An 18,341-nucleotide genomic window follows, 5' to 3' on the forward strand; every position below is an offset into this window, starting at 1 on the left:
ACTTGGTAAAATATTGCCCATTTCAGTCAATCATTGCTGGTTACTCCCACAGAGAGACAAAGCGTGAGAAAATGACCTGCAGTGCTCATTTTTGCCCTTAACACACAGCTTTTTTCTCAACTCCACCCATAATGCCAGCTGCTTCACAGCGACACACAGACACCAGTTTTACCACAACGCTTCCTTCCTTCTTTGTCATAGCCTGTTAAATATGGTAGAAATACATTCGCTGTATATTTATTCTTATTCTCTTCCCATCTAATCACAAGTGCAAGAAAAGTGGCAACTTTTAATTAGCATGCATCTCCAGCCAGTGGTGCAGGGAAAGCGAAAGCAAAGCAGGATTTTTTACATCAGTTTTAAATCTGCAAAGGTTTTGGCTCCTCCCTGCCTTTGAGGGCAGGTGTCTGGTTCTGAGGACTGTGATGCACTTGAAGTGCTCCACACTGCTGAATATTTCATAGCCCTGGAGAAGCATAGCTGTAATCAACGTGCAAATAATGAAATGGGCAGCAATAACGCAGCAGAGGTAAAGTGTGCCATTAGAAAGCATCACTGCTTTTGCTGCTAGTAGGATAGCTGTAACAATTCATCACGTTATTTGATAAAATAATAATGCTATCAGCTACAAAATCAAAATGAATGTTATGCCAAGAAAAAAATCAGAGAGAATCTTGGGGGACAACATGAATAGCAAAGAAAAAATAAGGGACAAAGAGGCAAAGCCATCCATTAAGAGTCACAGAATTACAGAATGACATAGGTTGGAGAGGACCTTAAAGATCATCTAGCTCCAACCCCTGTGCCATGGGCAGGGTTGCCAACCTAGTGGTCATTGTCCCAGAATCAAGCCTGGCCTTGAATGCCTCCGGGGATGGGTATCTACAGCTTCTCTGGGCAACCTGTTACAGAGCCTCATCACCCTCTGAATGAAGAATTTCTTCCTAACTTCTAACCTAAAACTCCCCTCTTTTGGTTTAAATCCATTCCCCCGTGTCCTATCACAATCTACCTGAGTAAAAAGTTGGTTCCCCTCCTGCTTGTAATCTCCCTTCGAGTATCAGACGATTGCAATAAGGTCTCCCCAGAGTCTTCTGTTCTCCAAGCTAAACAAGCCCAATACCCTCAAACTTTCATCACAGGAGAGGTGCTCCAGCCCTCTGATCATCTTAGTGGCCCTCCTCTGGACTCTGCTCCACATCCTTCTCATATGAGTTGTATGGGCAGACTTTTTTCATAAGTATTCTCATCACCAAAGATGATCTGTATACATCTTTATTAATTTGGCTGGAGGTGTAGCTCAGACCACTAACTCGCAACTCCAAACTGCAGTGGTTTGGTATGGGTAAGCTGGGAAAGACATAATCTGTGTAGGAAGGAGCTACCTCAAACAACTTCTCCTAACGTCTGCCAGAGCAAGGAGAGTGATGACAGAGGCCAATACAGGCATAAAACGGTAGAATCTGTCTTCCCCAGCACGAATCTCTTCAGACACCAGAGGAAATTGTGCTGAAGCATGGCTCCCATGGCTGCCTACTCTTTTCTACCTCCAAGCAAGCACTGGCACTCACAGACACCTCCTGACACTGAAGTGGTATGCAATTAACAGAAGGCTCCATTAATTATCTTTGGATACCCATAAGAGCAAGCTGAATGTTATTCTTAAAAACTACAGAATCAGAGAATTAAAGCAGCTGGAAGGGACCTCTGAAGATCATGTAGTTCAATCTCCCTGCTAAAGCAGGTTCCCTACAGCAGGCTACAGAGGAAAGCATTCAGGAGGGTTTTAATTGTCTCCAGAGAAGAAAACTCCTCAATCTTTGTACCTTATTCTAGTGTTGTGTCACTCTCAAATAAGTCTTTCTTCATATTTATATGGAAATTCTTATGTTTCAGTTTGTGCCCATTGCCTCTTGTTCTGTTGCTGGGGACCATTGCAAAAAGCCTGGTTCCCTCCACTTGACTCCCACCCAGTACATATTTATAACCATTGACAAGATCCCTTCTCAGTCTTCTCATCCCCAGAATGAGCAATCCCAGGTCTCTCAGCCTTTCTTCATAAGTGAAATGCTCCAGGCCCCTAATCATCTTTGTGGCCCTCCACAGGACTGTCTAGAAGTTCCGCTTCTTTTCTGAACTGGGGAGCCCAGAACTGGACACAGTACTCCAGATGTGGCCTCACCAGGGCAGAGTAGATGGGGAAAGTAACCCTCCCTCAGGTCTGGAAAGGTCTGAATGCAAGACTGCAGTAGGTTCATTTGCAACGCTGCATGTTGCAAGGTGAAATCTTGACGGACATGTGAGAATACTCAGTGGGATGTTGCAGACATGTGCAAGAAGAAAGCCAAAAACAGTGGGGGAAAAAAAAAAGCTACATTCTTGGAGAGAGAACTTCTATGTTCAAAGAAAGACTTCAATTAATGTCAGTCTAATCATCCTTTATGTATTTCAAAAAGTAGTTCACTGAAACTCCAAGCAACTAGGCACTTTTGTAAAAAAAATACATATTGTTCTATATTAATGAAGGGGATAAATACATCCTCTTTGTTCAGTCTCTTTGTACTCACTATGCTGTCTACATAGATACCTTGTATTTTCCTTGCTTTTCTTACCAGCAAGAGACAGGCAAGGTGGATAGGTTTAATACTGCCGAAGAAAATCTGGCATGCACATGTTCAGTGCAGCAGGGGGAAATGAGCTCTAACATCTCAGAAACATCACTTGTCACTCTGAAAGAAAGAGGTGTCTCAGGGTGATACTGCACTGGAGTCATTCCCATGCTTTGATAATCAAAGAACTCTTCCTAGTGTTATCTTCCACCTGCCAGAGAAGAGATCACGTAGATAGACCTTCTAGCCAGATGGAGTCACCAGAAATTCTCTTCATCAGAAAGCTCAGACACAATTGAGATGCTCTCATTCATATTCTTCTGCTCTCCCTCCTGCAAATACCCAAAGATAAATTACGCAGACAAACTCAGACTTAGACTTTAAATGTCACAGACAAATCTTATGCAGCTCATTTTCTCTTCCATTTTTTTCCCAGCATGAAAGAATTATTTTTATTAACTCACTAGGGGTCATGACAGACCTTAGACAATATAAGGTTGGTGGAACTGCTCTCTGAGTTTCCTCATTAAGCATCCCAAAAACTATTTCAACAGTTGCAAATGTTATGCAGCATTGCCAGCTGTCTTCTGGATATCAACATTCCAATCTGACACCTCTGTAAAAATGAAAGGCCAGGGTGATAAAGGCTCTTGTAATTTATGAGACGTCTTTATTTAGACAGAACTAGTTTTGGAGCAAGGATTATGTGTATGTGTATGCACACACATATGTGCAGTCCTAACATCAAGGGACTCCCAAATAATGCTTACTTCTAAAGTAGGGCTCTCACTCCCAAACGTCCTCCTCCAAGATGCCAGGGCAGGCAGCAGTTCCCTACTCACCCAGCTCCTTCTCCTTGTACAACTGACTCTTAATGAGAGCCTTGCAAAATTTGCAGTATCAATATGATATCAATATGATCTTCCAAGAGTATGTATTTGCCAACATGCTGAGAAAAAGCACTTGGAAGACAGTAATGGTATTTCCTGATGATGAGTAACAGGTGAGGCTGGCAGCAGCACTGCTTACTAAAGCTGTCTGGCACTTTGCTTTTTCAGAGCCATTTTCAACTGTTTAAATATGCAGCCTTGTGCTAAATTTCATTTTCAGTATCTCCATTAATGCACTGCATGTATTTCTGAAAATAAAGCCAAAGAAAAATGCCTATACCTGCCCAAGTGAAAAGGTCTTGGCATCCTTTTTCTTTGAGAAGTTTTAGTACCTCTAATCTTTGAAGCAGCCTTGACATGAAACAGGAAAAAGCTTTTTGTCAGAGAAGCTTTTACTGAACCCCAAAATGGGAAAGGTGCAATACTGTGAAAACAGGGAAGGAAAAAAAAAAAAGCATAATGAAAAGGGGAAAATTGGGACTGAGACATGTGCAGGGAAGATGATGGATAAACGGCAAGGAAATTTGGCTGCCAAGGCAGGAAGAAAAGCAAGGTGATGAAGGGCAAAAAACTAGGAAGAGAAAGAAGGGTGAGAGTCAGTCAATGTAGGCAAAAGCTAGGAAGAAAAAAAGGGGAAAAAAGAAGACTGGGAACCACGTGGATGCAGGAGGATACAGAGCAAAGAAGGCAGCAACTGAGACCTGAGAGGGTCTGGCAACAAGAGAGAGTCAAGTGAGTGACAGGAAGGCAACATAAGTCCATCTGGGGTAAAAGAGGAAATGCACAGATCACTAAAAGAGGAAGAGTGGCTAACAGAGGGAAGTACAAACAGCTGTTCTAGAGACAATTGGTCTGGAACATATTTTCTACTTTAACACATTTTTCAGCATAGCTGGCACCAAGAGCACAAAACAATAGAACATATAATAGACTTGTCGTAATGTAGTAACATAATCTAATGGAGCTGTAGTATGGTTCTTCCAAACGATGACAAGCTAATGCACTGTTCCTGTTAACAATTCTATATCAATTTATATTAGCTGCAGATCTTGTTCAAACTCTCTTATTTAGGCATGGCAGTGGCTTGAGGGTCCCCTGAGTCCTTTCTCCCCAGGAGACACCAGGCAGGCCTTGTCTCTATATGCTGTCCCTGCAGAAACCTCACTACACTGGGGGAAAAGACAGGAGGAAAGGGGGAAACATGTCCCAGACTCATCCTGATGGGCCATGCATACAGGCATGCCCAGATCTGAGTGCTCCTGAGTCCACTGGTACAAGTGTGCCCTTGATTATTGCCATGGCAACCAAGTAAATACACAACCACCCCTCCTCATGCTGTATTCTCTTTGTGAATTTTAATTCATGGAACTGGCACACAGAGCCCAGGAAAAATGACTGAGATTTATTTCTTTATTGAAGAAGCGAAGGTAGCAGCGCTGCTGATGGCTGCTGCTAGAGTTATAGATGCATCACAGTAAAATACTGCACTGGAAACCTTTCCCATGACCCAGCACAGAAGTAGTTTTTAAAGCAACTCAGCAATACAGTTAGATGTCAACAGCAGACTCTTCAGCTTCTGGAGAAACGATGAGGGGGGAGATCTCACTGCTCTGTGATGCAGTCATTCCAGTGAAGTCTAATTTCACATAATAAAGCCTAATTTCATATAATTGGCTAGCGTCAATCCTAGAGGGTGGGGGAAATTAGGGGAATGACAGGAAAGGCAAGAGAAAAAGCAACAGTATTCCAATTAGTCAAAAATACAAGAGCTGATTTCCTTGTGTTTCACCTCCTCCCTTCACAGCCCATTAACCGAAGCTTCTGGGCCTAAACTGCCCTCACAGCTCCAGGCACCACCCATCCCTCAGCCCTCACTTCAGCTGCAGAAGTTCCAGAGACCAAAACTTTTGAGTCGTGCAAAGACCCCATCTATTCCCAGTACAGACCAGCCTAAAACACACACTGTTAATGGGAGAATCTCATTTTTCTGCTTTCAGAATAACTCCAGCAGAATGGGCTCATAAAAGCTTTCTCCCAGGACTGCCCCCCCATTCTGCAGAGTGTTCTCCAACAAGGCATGACCTGGTTCACACTCCAGGAGCCCAACACTGAAGTGGCATTATGCCTTCACATCCCCAAAGGCCTCTGTGCAGCAGTACCCCACTAAACTCACGCCATTTCTTGCCCTGGGGCCTCAACAGCTATTTCATAAACAGAGAAAATAATCAAAGGCTGTGATGATTTTAGGAGTGTTTTACATTAACAGTGGATTAGATGACTTCGTGCAGAGTCAGGAATTGTTGCTGCAGCATCTACCAGTTTTTTTTTTCTTTCTTTTTTTTCCCTCCCACTTCTTCATCTAACAGCTGAGGTGCCACCCTCAGCTGCTCCTTTGCCTACACTGTCCCAGTGTGATAGCAATGAAGATAAGAGACCAGAGCTCTCTGTGTCTGTCCACATAAATCTCCCACTGCATTTTAAAAGAAAATATATACTGGAAAGGACTCCCTTCATCGCAGGGGAGTTTTTGGGCTGCAAATTATTCCTCTATAGGTAAGATACAATGAGGGGTAACAAATGAAATGGCCACTGGCATCATACTCAATGTGCTCTCCTGCCCACTATTCCAGACTCAATTGCAAGGCATCAAGAGTATGTGGTATATTTAAGGATACCCAAACACTCCTCTCTTTACCTTCCTTCTAATGGCACAGCCCAGTCCAGAGCTGAGTTGTCTGTGGAATACAGAGCACAGCAGATGATCATCGCGTGCTAAGATCTCAGCAGACTTGCCTTTAATCAAGCAACACAATTCAGAGCCAGTTCAAAAAAGGCATCTCAGTAAGAAAATACCCTGCACCTCTGCCACAGGGAAGCTTTCCTTCAGGAAATGTGCAGACAAAGCTGAAAAATGTAGCAATTTAAGAGGAGCAAAATTGGACAGCAAGAACATTTACCTTTTATCTGAAAATGATTCATGAGACACCCCTACAAAGTGTCAGACAACAGCAAAGCAGTTCATCTGCTATTGATAACACAGCATTCCTAAGCCATCAATAACTATTTGAGTACTCTTGAAGTAGATTCAGCTTCATCTACGTTATTTTCTTTATTGACAGACCAGGGATATGCTAATAGATGTTTATGAAAGTGCAAGATAGCAAAGTATTGCGTGTTTTACCACACTATCAAAGCAGAATCTTGTTCAGATACAGTTAGTGTATAATTTCTGTCCCTCTTAAAAGCTGGAAGGCAATCATCAGCACGTTGGATCTGGCAAGTTCATAGTATCTATCTGACAATTACAGAAAGATGGAGAAGCCTTGAAAAAAATTACTTGCAAATTTCTGCATTTACTACACACCTGACCAAAATGCTATCACCATAACTTAAATTAGCACATCTTTCCCATAAACTTTTAATGAACACATTAATATCAATATAAAATGCATCATAAATTATTAGAAGCTGTACAAAAATTAGAACTATACAATCAGAGACTGGATGCAGGAAAACGCTTGACAGTGATGATTAACTAAGGTTTCATGGTAATGTGCTGGCCAGTATTAGCCCAGATGAATGCTGCAATGCAGCTCAAGCTTTTCAAAATATGTATACCATTAGTCAATTCTATTCATACTGCAGCAGTGTCAACATGCTAGATACAGACCAAAAGATAATCCCATCCTCCAGAGACTGCCATACAAAAAGACAGAAAGATGAGAGATGAGAGAGATGCAAGAACATACATATGCATTCATATACAGAGTAATTGGGATGATTGGCCTGTGTCTCATTATCTCATTTACTCATGCTTCAGGTGAAGGGGAGACAATAAGGTAGGGGCAAGATCACAGAAGCTGGGGAGGGATGGTTACACAAGGAACTAGAAGAACAGAAAGAAAACAAACTGAACATGCAAGGAGAGACCATGGACAAAGAGCTTCTGCCAAAACCAGTGATTGATGTAAAAACAAACAAGCAAACAGTAAAAACAAAATAAAAAAACAACAATGCTCCATGCTATACAAAGGCGGGGCTAAAACCAGCAGGACCAGGGTAATACTGTCCAGTTTCTGGATTACCTAGACTCAAAGGTGGTTACAACAGAGCAGCACAACACAAATATAGGTCCTGCTCTTGCAAGACAATCTCTAGATCAGAGGCTTCAGGCAGAGCCACCTGCATTACTGTGGGAAAAATGGCACATGAACCAGGATCCATCCACCTTGGCATCAGGTCCAGCTCAGTCCCTTGGCTGAAAGCAGGCTGCATGAGCACCTCCACAGTTAAATAAAACGGGCAAAGCTGAACTCAAACTGGCCCTGTGCCAAACTACCAGGGCTTTGTTGTGCTGAGCTCCTCAGACAACCAACAGTCAGCTCCCTTCTGATCAACCTCTTCCCCTCTATCTGAACAGCAGAGAATCACAGTCCTGCAATTTGCAACAGTGGAGATTCAGTGAGGTTGTGCTCAAGGTTTAGGAAGAAGCTTTTATCTCAAACCAGGAAAAAAGAAAAGGGAATCAATCCCCACTGAAGAGCACTTCCGCATAGTCACTCAAGGCAGTTCCCAAGGCTGCTGCCTGAGCAAGATTTGACCAATCCTGGATACATTTACCATGACTTTCGTCATCACTGTATTTGCTCAGGACTTCTACCACCAGCTTTGCATTTAAAGAGAGTTACTCCCAAAACATATTGCCACAGAATTCAGCTCAGAGTCAATATATTGTTAAATGTTTCCTTATCTCCTAGAGATTAAATGCAGCTTCCAGTGCTCTTCTTCTGCTGAAGGGCCCCATGTTGCTGCTTAGATGACACAGACCCTTATCTCTCCAGCTTACACACACCTTTTTAATTGCACTGGGGCCAGCTGCCTGGTCAGGGCCAGCGGAGATAAGGCGAGGGGCAGCCCTTGAAGCCATTTGGGCAGGAGCTGGAGGCAGCTTCAGCGAGGATCCTTTCCTGCCCCTGTCTTGTGTTTCATTGAAATTAAGTCTTAGGATAAGACAAAAACAAGAAGACTGCTGCAAAAACACCAAGGAGCACAGATCCTGCTTGTTGTTAATTCTGAAAACTACAGCAACTAACAAATAGATTCAATTACTGAGGTAGATGCTAACCCAATTCAAGGGAATTGGTACATATGTTATAACAAGATGCTGGAGCCTCAGCCTGATCACATTTACATGAAGAAATCATTTTATGCAAATCTCCTATCCACAAGTGAAGGCCATGCAGGAGACAAGAAAGTGGTGTGCAAAGATTTGTGATGCATGTCGGATGGGCAATTTAAGGTAAATCATACCATTCGGTTATACAAGACGTATAATCTGGAGAGAAAAAGAGTGTAGCTTCAAAGTCATAAATTATTTATAAATAATATGGTTATCTCATGATATACCCAAAAGGCTAGCCACCTATTTTTTCCATTATTTTTTTTTCCAATTTTGCAAATCCAGGAGAAACTGAACATTTATCAAGAAAGAGCTAATTTTGGGGAAGGGTGGACTTACACAGTAAAGTTAGTTATGGGCTTGTGAACAGCACTGCAGGATGGCTGTGCTCATCCCACGAGAGGAAAGGAGAAGGCAAAAGAAGTGAGCTGAGTGTGCTAAGGAGAGAAACACTCCCTGGGGAGCTCTCACCCTCTCAGGACCATCACTGCTATTCAAAATCACTGCTTGCTTTCTGCCAGATTCCATCTTCTTTTAAGTGAAATCCCCAAAAGGCAGCATGGAGATTCACAAGTCCCAGCAGCAGCACTGTGGCATGCAGCACGCTTTCTGCCAGCACTGCCACCTCCTCAGAGCACAAACTACACTCTGTGATGCACAGTGGCATCTCCATACTCAGTTATCTCAGCAGATGACACCTTCTCATCTTCATCACTCAGTGAAGCACCTGTCCGTATTCCCCTAAAATACATAATTTTTTCTTTTTTTTTAATTTCAGCTGCCTGATCATCCTACATGCCCACCAGTGCTACCCACTTTCTGATATACTTGCAGTTTATCATTTACTTTTACGTTGCACTCTCTGCTCTTCAAAGTCCTTTTAAAATCTTTTATTGAGTTTGTGTGTGACCCAACAGAGTCCAGTTGTTTTCTGTAGGATTCATTAGGGGCAGATATCTTTATGCTTTGTAGTCTGAATAACTCTTCTGTGCTTTCAGCAGACCACTCTTTCAGCCTGTTTATGTTCCGATGCAGATGCCTCCCATGACTTATACAATGTGCCCAAGCAGCCCCCCATGTCAAGCCTGAGGATATTAATTTTCTCCCTCCCTGACATCATTCTGTTTTCAACTAGATTCCTTTTATTTGTGTGTGGAAAGGTATTTCAGTTTCTAAAAAGCCCTTAAAGCTAAAGGATGGATATGCACTGTATCTCAGACCTTTTCTGAGACTCTTTGAAGTGTTGGTGTGTATTTCCATTGTAGAACAAAAAGCAATATTTCCTAAGGGTAACACAAGTGTAACAAGTAATGAGGCAAATAAAACATAACCAAAAAAAAATCTGATTTATTTTTTATTACCTTCAGATATTAGCATCACTTACCAATTTACAGCAATAAAGAGAGGGAAACATCATTAAACTTCTCAAATTTAGGAGTGTACCTTTTTTTAAATCACTGAAACCAAACCTGATTCTTATATAATAAAAGCAAATGTAGCACCAAATGTCATTTCACACATGCAACCACCACTGCTCACTGAGTTTGTATGCATAATCCCTTTGAAGCCACAGCAGAGTATCAAAATGCAAATCTCAAAGTGTTAAGAAATCCACATTTTACTTACCATAGAAATAAATCTCCTCAACAGCTATTGCTCATGTATACTTTGGCTTGTCAACCTTTGCAGCTTTAAAAAACAAAAAACACCACCAATAAGATTACTTTTTTAACTGTTCCAAAGATGTTAAAATGACTTCAAATGCCATATAAGCTCCAATCCTGCTGAACATTATTTCTTCCTGCACCACAGGCTGTAGGTACCAAAACCAAAGAACTGTATCTATTTTCTTTAGGAATAAAAGTCTGTCCCTCTGTTGGTTAAACTTGTTCCTATTGTTCCACATCCACTCTGCAGTTCAGATCTCGATGAAAAAGGAAATGTCACCCATTTTGCCACTCATGAAGGTGTAAGCCACCAGGTTACATATGCAGTTGTTTCTCCTTCGAAGTCTCTGATATTGCAAGTACAACCAGAACTGAAATGATTCTTGTGCGAGCATTTAATCTCAAGAGAACTCAGTAAAGGCTTAAATTTCATTCTTTTCTAAAATGGCAACTCTCCTCCTTCAGGAAAATCAAACACCTCACGTTAAGACTGCTCCTCTTCTACCTCAAACAACTGTATCCCTGACCTGCAAAGCTTTCCACAGTCACCACTTGAACAATCCTATTTACACTGAGAAGACAGCTCTGATAGATCCAAGATCAGTCTCTTTGCAAACTTTAACAATTCAATATAGGAAATAAATTAATATGAAAAAAAAAAAAATGCTTCAATCTTCATTCTGCAAGCGGAGAGTCAGAGAATAAAAACAAATTGGAAATCAATAGTTGAAGGGTAACTCCACTGCTGCTGCCCTACCGACAAAGATTAAAGCTATGCCTGAAATTAATATAAAATTAGCTTGCAAAACAAGATGAGAAAGCTAAGGTCACTGATAATGGTTCCATTGCTTCCACTTGCATAAAAAGCTGCGCATTTTGAGTGTTTTGTTTCCAGGCTGCCGTTAGCTCTGTCAGAACGAAGAAACAAACTCAGTGGCACACCTTTGTGTTTTACAACAAAAACACTCTCCGTAGGCCTGTATTGATAAAAGTCTCCTGCCTTGCATCTTGGCTATGATACTGCTTACGGGCTATCAGCATGACAGCCAAGCTCACCACCTAGTTTGTCATTCCATGGAAACAAATGTGACATGATGCTGGCTGCACAAATACAGCTACTACGAATTGGGCTTTAAAGAAAAAAGAAATCCGTAGAAAAAGCCATACAAGTGAATTGCACAATAAACATTATTTGTCTAACATTTAGAGACTCAAGTCACTGCTAAGAATGAGATTTCTGCTTATTTTTTCACATCTGTGGTCATAGCAGGATGAAAAAATTCTTTTGTATACATCCTGCAGGAACAGGAGAAAATGACAAACAGCTTTCCTGCTGAACAAACCAGTGTACATACACAAGAGTTTCTGTTTTAAAAATTGAGGTTGAAAAAGCAGAACTGAACTGAGAAGCAGACATGAGGTACCCAAAATGTATTGATAACCTTTTCTGGGCAAGTGGAGAACTATCTTCAAGTTCTTTAGAGGACAAAACAGGGAACTGTTATTTAAGAACAGACTCTCTTTAAAAACGTTCTGTCTGCACAGAAGATGGCATAGAGGTGGTCCTGCCACTCATCCAGTACAGCTGCTTTCAAGTGCAGTTGGTCTGATCACGATAACAGGGTGGATGAAGTTGGCAGGGGCCTCTGGGTCCTTCTGGTCCAACCCCTGCTCCAGCAGGGACACCCAGTACAGGGGGCCCAGGGCCATGTCCACACAACTAATAAAGATCTCCAAGGAGACTCCACAGCCTCTCTATACCAGTCTCCCATACAGTAAAGAAGTGCTTCCTGGTGATCAGAGGGAGCCTCCTGTGTTCAAGTTTGTGCCCACTGCCTCTTGTCCTGGCACTGGGTACCACTGAACAGAGCCTGGCTGCATCCTCTTGGCACCCTCCCTTCAGGAGGGCCCTTTCAAGACACTGATGAGATCCCTGATGAGCCTTCTCTTCTCCAAGATGAACAGGTCTGGTTCTCTCAGCCTCCACTCACGGGAGAGGTGCTCCCCAGATCTTTAATCATCTTCACAACCTTTCACTTGACTCTTTCTGTCCAGCATATCCAGATCTCTCTTGTACTGGGAAGCTCAGATCTGGACACAGCACTCCAGGTGTGGCCTAATAGGGAAGGATCACCTCCCTCGATCCGTTCACAACACTTGGCAGAATCAGCCAGGATACCAATTCTTAATCTCAAGGGCACACTGCAGGCTCATGTTCAGTATGGTGTCCACCAGAACTCCCAGGTCCACTTCTGCAAAACTGCTTTCCACGTGGTGCCTGGAGCCGTTCCTCCACAGATGCAGAACTCAGCACCTTCCCTTGTTGCCAAGTCATTCCCACTTGTTTAAATGCTGAATGTGTGACAACCTGGCTACTGTTACAGAACACAGCAAAAGTTGATGTCCTGTGGACACAGCGATGACCAGCTGGGGCCAGCCACGTACTCACCAGAAGCCAGGCTTCTCTCTCCCAGTATAAACTACCTATAGTCCTAAATCCCACATTAGCTAGATCCACTGCAAGATCAACTTGCAATATCAACATCCCCTAATTCAAAGTTCGGTACACATCAAATCACTGAACCACGCTTTTGGAGGTTAACCTCTTCCTTCATCAAATCCCCTCTGCTGCCAGGACTAAGTGAAAAAAATCCATAAGAGAAGATGACTTGAAAGAGTGAGGAAAAGGCAAGTTTAAATATGCAGTGCACATCTTCAGCACCTCTTTGCTTTCAGACTGAAACACCAGTTGCAGGGAGAGAAAGCAACACTGCACTTCTTCCTTCCATGGCAGTCCCACCCTTAGTATACGATTGACTTAAGAGAATTGAATTTTTTCAAAAAGCCTATTCCTACCCATATAAAATCAGGCTGATGCATACACACACGAGGTTGTGGTAGCAAGGTGTTTAAGAAGTATGAATCTCTTACTTCTCATTTATCTACACCAATCTTCACATTTATTTTTCTGAAGTCAATCTTTGTAAGCTACTGATGAACTGCAGGGTGCATTATTTTTATTCAATGAACATTCAGAAAACTGATTACTCTACTGACAGATAGCTTAAGCACAGACATTAATGAGTGTTTGGTTTTTGTCTCGATTACTCTAGATTTCAGTGAAAGGAAGCCTATTCTGTTTGAAGCTGCTTACTTTCTTTTTAAGCATAAGTGTTATTAAATATACCAGCTAATATACAATACAGAAAATACTACTGCTTGGTGGAACAAGAGCATGCCTCTTGCTATGTGGAACTGCAAAGCCTTGGAAGTTCTCGCTCTATGGAATCACAGCACTTGCTGTGAGTAATTTCTGTCCTGTTCTGAAAACAAGTTTTCAGAAAATGTTTGTAACTGTCTACCCTGAATAAAATATTCTTGATTGCTGATCATAACTAATAACTGCTGCTAATTTTAGCACTGTCCAATTTCAGTAACTCCCACAGGTGGGAGAAAGCAAAGAGCTGACAAAAGCCAACCCAATGTTTCCAGGTTCCCAGGCAACCAAGCATGAGGCCCCTAACCCCAAGGCTCAGTAGCCCAGGTGATTCCAACCAGCTCCTCACACTATGGATAGCTCTGGTGCTTCCAGGCCCTGTGCTCCATGGCTGGCAATGCAATCCTCAGGTCACCTCCCTCCAGAAATAAAAGCAAAGAGGACCGAGTTGCTGCAGCTCTACATTGCCAACATCTCTGGAGTTGCTGGAAGCCAGGCAGTTCTGGCAAGGCTACCCTTGTCCGCTGGTTGTCCAAACAAGAGCTTGAAGGCCCACAATGTGTTTCACAGGTTGGATCTCTCCTGCCAGCCCAACCCAGCTGTTTCTGGAAACTGTCAACTGAAACTGCTGATGCTAGCATGTCCATGAAATGCACCACATTGTGCATGTACCGTGTCGGAATGCTGACAAAATGCTGAGTTACTGGCTATCTGCCTGCTGTAAACAATTTAGCTAATTTCCTCACAGTAACTACTTCTCATTTTGAAGGGAAAAATCAATCGTCTGCTTGGAGGCTAGTTTGCTTTCTCCAGCACTTCTCTAGGACTGTGTCACCAGACTTGCTCAGGAAGATGCCAACAGTCATCTGAAAACCAATATCCATCAGTTCATACTAACTCATTAGAGCTCACACTAACATACTCATAACCAGATACAGATATCACAGAATCACAGAATAGTAGGTTGGAAGGGACCTCCAGAGATGGAGTTGGACTCGATGATCCTTGGAGGTCCCTTCCAACCCCTACGATTCTGTGATTCTGTGATCGAGTCCAGCCCCCCTGCCAAAGCAGGTTCCCTACACCAGGTCGCACAAGTAGGCATCCAGGGTCTTGAATATCTCCAGAGCAGGAGACTCCACAACCTCCCTGGGCAGCCTGTTCCAGTGCTCCGTCACCCTCACCGTAAAGAAGTTCTTGCACACATTGGTGCGGAACTTCCTATGCTCCAGCTTCTGGCCGTTTTCCCTTGTCCTGTCTCCACACACCACTGAAAACAGTCTGGCCTCGCCACCCTGCCCCCACACCTTAGATATTTATCACTTTTTCCAACACAAGTTATCTGTTAATACGAATCAGCTCCTCATGTACAGGCTACTCAGAAATGAGACAGTCTTGTTAACCAAATTAAAGGTGGACTCTCAAGTGAGGAAGGGCTTCAGGGTTCACTCACACAAATCAAAATACACAATTAATACTGAAATATAAATCAAGAGTATGAAGTGAAACCTTAATGTTGAGAATGGAAAGAAAAATTAATTTGTGCTTTCACTTCAGTCAATAAAATTGACTGGAACAACAATTTAAAAGATTGGCCAGACTGTCCACTAAGATACTCTTGAAGACTGGTTTGCCATACTGCTGCGCCACACCTCCACATAATTAGTGCAAAACCTTTTCCCAGTATATTGGCAAATTCCATATCCTTAATTGCTAGGTATATCTTGTTCCAAACTGGCTACATTAGCAACACTAAAAGGTGCTGATAGGTATGCATGCCATTTGAATACCGTGGACACAGCTGAGAGAAAAAACATACAGAAATGAAAATCACATAAAAAAATAATAAACTGCATTAATAGATAACATTTAAGTAAGATTCATTACAGGTGGTCTATAGGTAACTGTTTACCTAAGCTCCCATGCATGATGTCACATGCCACTACTCCCCAGAGCAATTAATTAATCACGACAGGAAAGCTGTGTGACAAGTCACATCACTAGAGTCACGAAACAGAGGTCACTGTACCAGCCAATAAATGACACATTAAAAAAGAAAAAAAAAAGGCAGAAAACGTTCCTTATACTTTCCACTTGAATATGAACACGAGGGATTTATTTTACTAATGTGTGGCTGGCAGAGTTGGAGCTATGTGGAACTGCAGAGACAAATGTTTAATTTCCAACCCCCCTCCAGCCACATCAAGGTAAGAAAGAAGAACGCTTCTGTCACTTCTGAGCTGATTACTGCAACACAGCCAATATTATTTTCTGGCTTCCCTCCCATAACTAGGACAGCCAATTAAGATGGCCAAGATGGTACAAAACATACCTTTTTACAGCATTCTCTTCTGTATTTTATTTTGCCTGCCCGTTTACAATTTTACATTTCTATACCAGCAGCATGTTGAGGAGGGCAAAGGAACTGCACAAGCAACTTTGTCTGTCCAAATCTCTGCATACCCAGACTGACTAAGCACTAAGTCACAATTAGCCATTCTGGGGGAAGTGCTCTTTCTTACAAAAATGTACTAAAAATGAGGCAACAGTTTGACAGTATCTCAAAGTGCGAAACACAATACACAGATCCAGTTTGGCCTTTATCTGTATTCCTCTCCTTTTTCCTTAGGCAAGCAAATCTATAAAGCTTCTCATCTAATGCGTTAGATTAATAAATGATGAAGCTACAAACAGCAGAGTCCCAACCTCTTATGATGTGAGCTCAATTATTTTGCATTTAATAAGAATAAAGGAAAATGAAATTAATTTAATCTCTGTAATTGCCATGCTAAATGACACCATCTTGCCTATTTTAACAGATAAAAACAATATATTTACATTTACCAAATATCATCATAAGAAATCTAATTTTTACTCTGAACAATATTCTATGATGTATTAGGTACCATCCTTGGGAACCTACATGCCAAATGCTGCAGCAGAAGTCAGGGCAAGCCATGCTTTCATCCAGTACTTGGCTTTGTATCAGAGCTACTTTTTAACTACACTCAGCGTTTAAAAAGAAAGCAAAATTATATTTAGAAATGTGCTTCATGGACATTCTTAATTAAAGTAGTGTGGAACTATGTGTTTTCTTAGAGTTCTAATAGTAAGAGCATTGGTCCATGCATTCTACCAGAAGGAAAAGCAGCAACTGTTTATTAAAGGAAGAACCTTTTGCAGGCTGTGTAATTTGCTAGGACACCACCTTCAATACCACCAGCAGTGTGTCACTTCCTCAGGCTCACCTCTCAAACCAATGTCCCCAGGTGGCAGCAAGGTGCAGGCACCACTGCTTCCACACAGCCCTTAATTCCAGATCTGTTTCTCCCTGCTGCTTTAACCAAATTCTGCACGTCAGACCTCCTCAAACCAGGGCCCTTATTTCACATTAATTCTCCCCCACGACGGCACAATCTGCAGGACTTCAGGTCACCTTCTCTTTCGTTTTGAAATAATTTTTCTTAAAGGTGAGTAAGGAGGACAGTCAGCAGTATCCCAAACGAGATTTCTCCACAGCCCTGTCCCACGTCCTTTCGTGCAACTCTTGAAAAAGCCTGCCTGAAGCAACCTAGGACTTTGCTTTGCCATTGCTGGTGGCTGCACCGCAGCGGTGGCTCACAGCCATGTGACAACAAGCATATCCAGCTCTTTCTCTCCTTCAGTCACTTCCAAACGATGAGCCCCTAATCCCTTTGGCTTCAGCTGTAAAATTCCCATTGATCGATAATGGATTTTCCACTGATGTAGAATCAGGCACTTTTACTACACCACTATGAATTAACAGAAGAGAGCTCTGCTAATCCTTTATAAGCAAGCTTAATCTTTTGGTTTATAGAAGGAGCAAAGGCTGCCTTTTCTCCAATATCAGGAAGAATTTTTTTCTCATTTTATTTGACCAAAACCAGTAATTTTTGGCAGTCACCAGTCTGGATAGCACAGTTGCACACTGCTGCCAGGTGAAAATGGAAGAACCTGAGCTATGAATTCTGAAGTCAAAAGCTGCTATCAGCTCTCTGGAACTTTAGTCCATAAAACGCGTTCTCATTCGGAAACAGCAGACTGACAAACCCTTTACAGCATTCACCTCTCAATTAAAACACAAGTAACATCTGAAAGCTCACATTAAAATAGCTGTAAGATTTGTTAGGGTTCTTTTCATTACGTTATTTGAACATTTCTTGCACATTAGCTAGTTAGGGCTATTGAACTGCAAGCAAATATTAGCTCCTACAAAGACTGCTACAGAACTTGGCTAGTATCTCTAAAGCAATAAAGTCATCAGAAAGATGAATTTATCTTTCAACAGGACACTTTTTTCATTAAAATGAGATTTTGTTAGATAGTAATCAAGCGTGCTTTATCAAGTATACAGGTAGCAGAAAGGGTTTCCTTTTTATCACAGGAAAGTAAACTCACCACTATGCTTCAATGCCTGGTAAACAAGAGCTCAATCAAGTAAACCCCTACTCCACTGAGAGACCACTACTCACAAAGACTTGTTCCACTGCAGTCTGTGCAAGGACACTCAAAAACACTAAAATCTTGACATATCAAGCCCAAATATAACAGTTGTAATTGGTACTGCACATCAAATAGCCCTTAATTTGACATCCTGCAGGGCACTAGATGCAAACATTTCACTGATTTAGTGATTCATCATAAGCACTGCTCCCACAATCGGATGAAAACAAGTCTTAAATATAACAGCTAAGTGGTTCCTTTAAAACACTGAAATGCCACCTTCTTCCATAGGGCAATAAAATGTTTCTCTGTTGT

General features: G+C 42.0%; 1 protein-coding gene across 2 annotated transcripts in view; it reads right to left on the reverse strand.

Moving 5' to 3' along the window:
- Nucleotides 1-18,341, reverse strand: part of PAG1 (phosphoprotein membrane anchor with glycosphingolipid microdomains 1) — a 107,695-nt gene that overhangs the window by 82,901 nt on the left and 6,453 nt on the right. The window lies entirely within an intron of this gene.

The sequence above is a fragment of the Phasianus colchicus genome, chromosome 3 (assembly GCF_987193195.1).
Source record: "Phasianus colchicus chromosome 3, bPhaCol1.hap1.1, whole genome shotgun sequence".
Lineage (NCBI taxonomy): Eukaryota > Metazoa > Chordata > Aves > Galliformes > Phasianidae > Phasianus > Phasianus colchicus.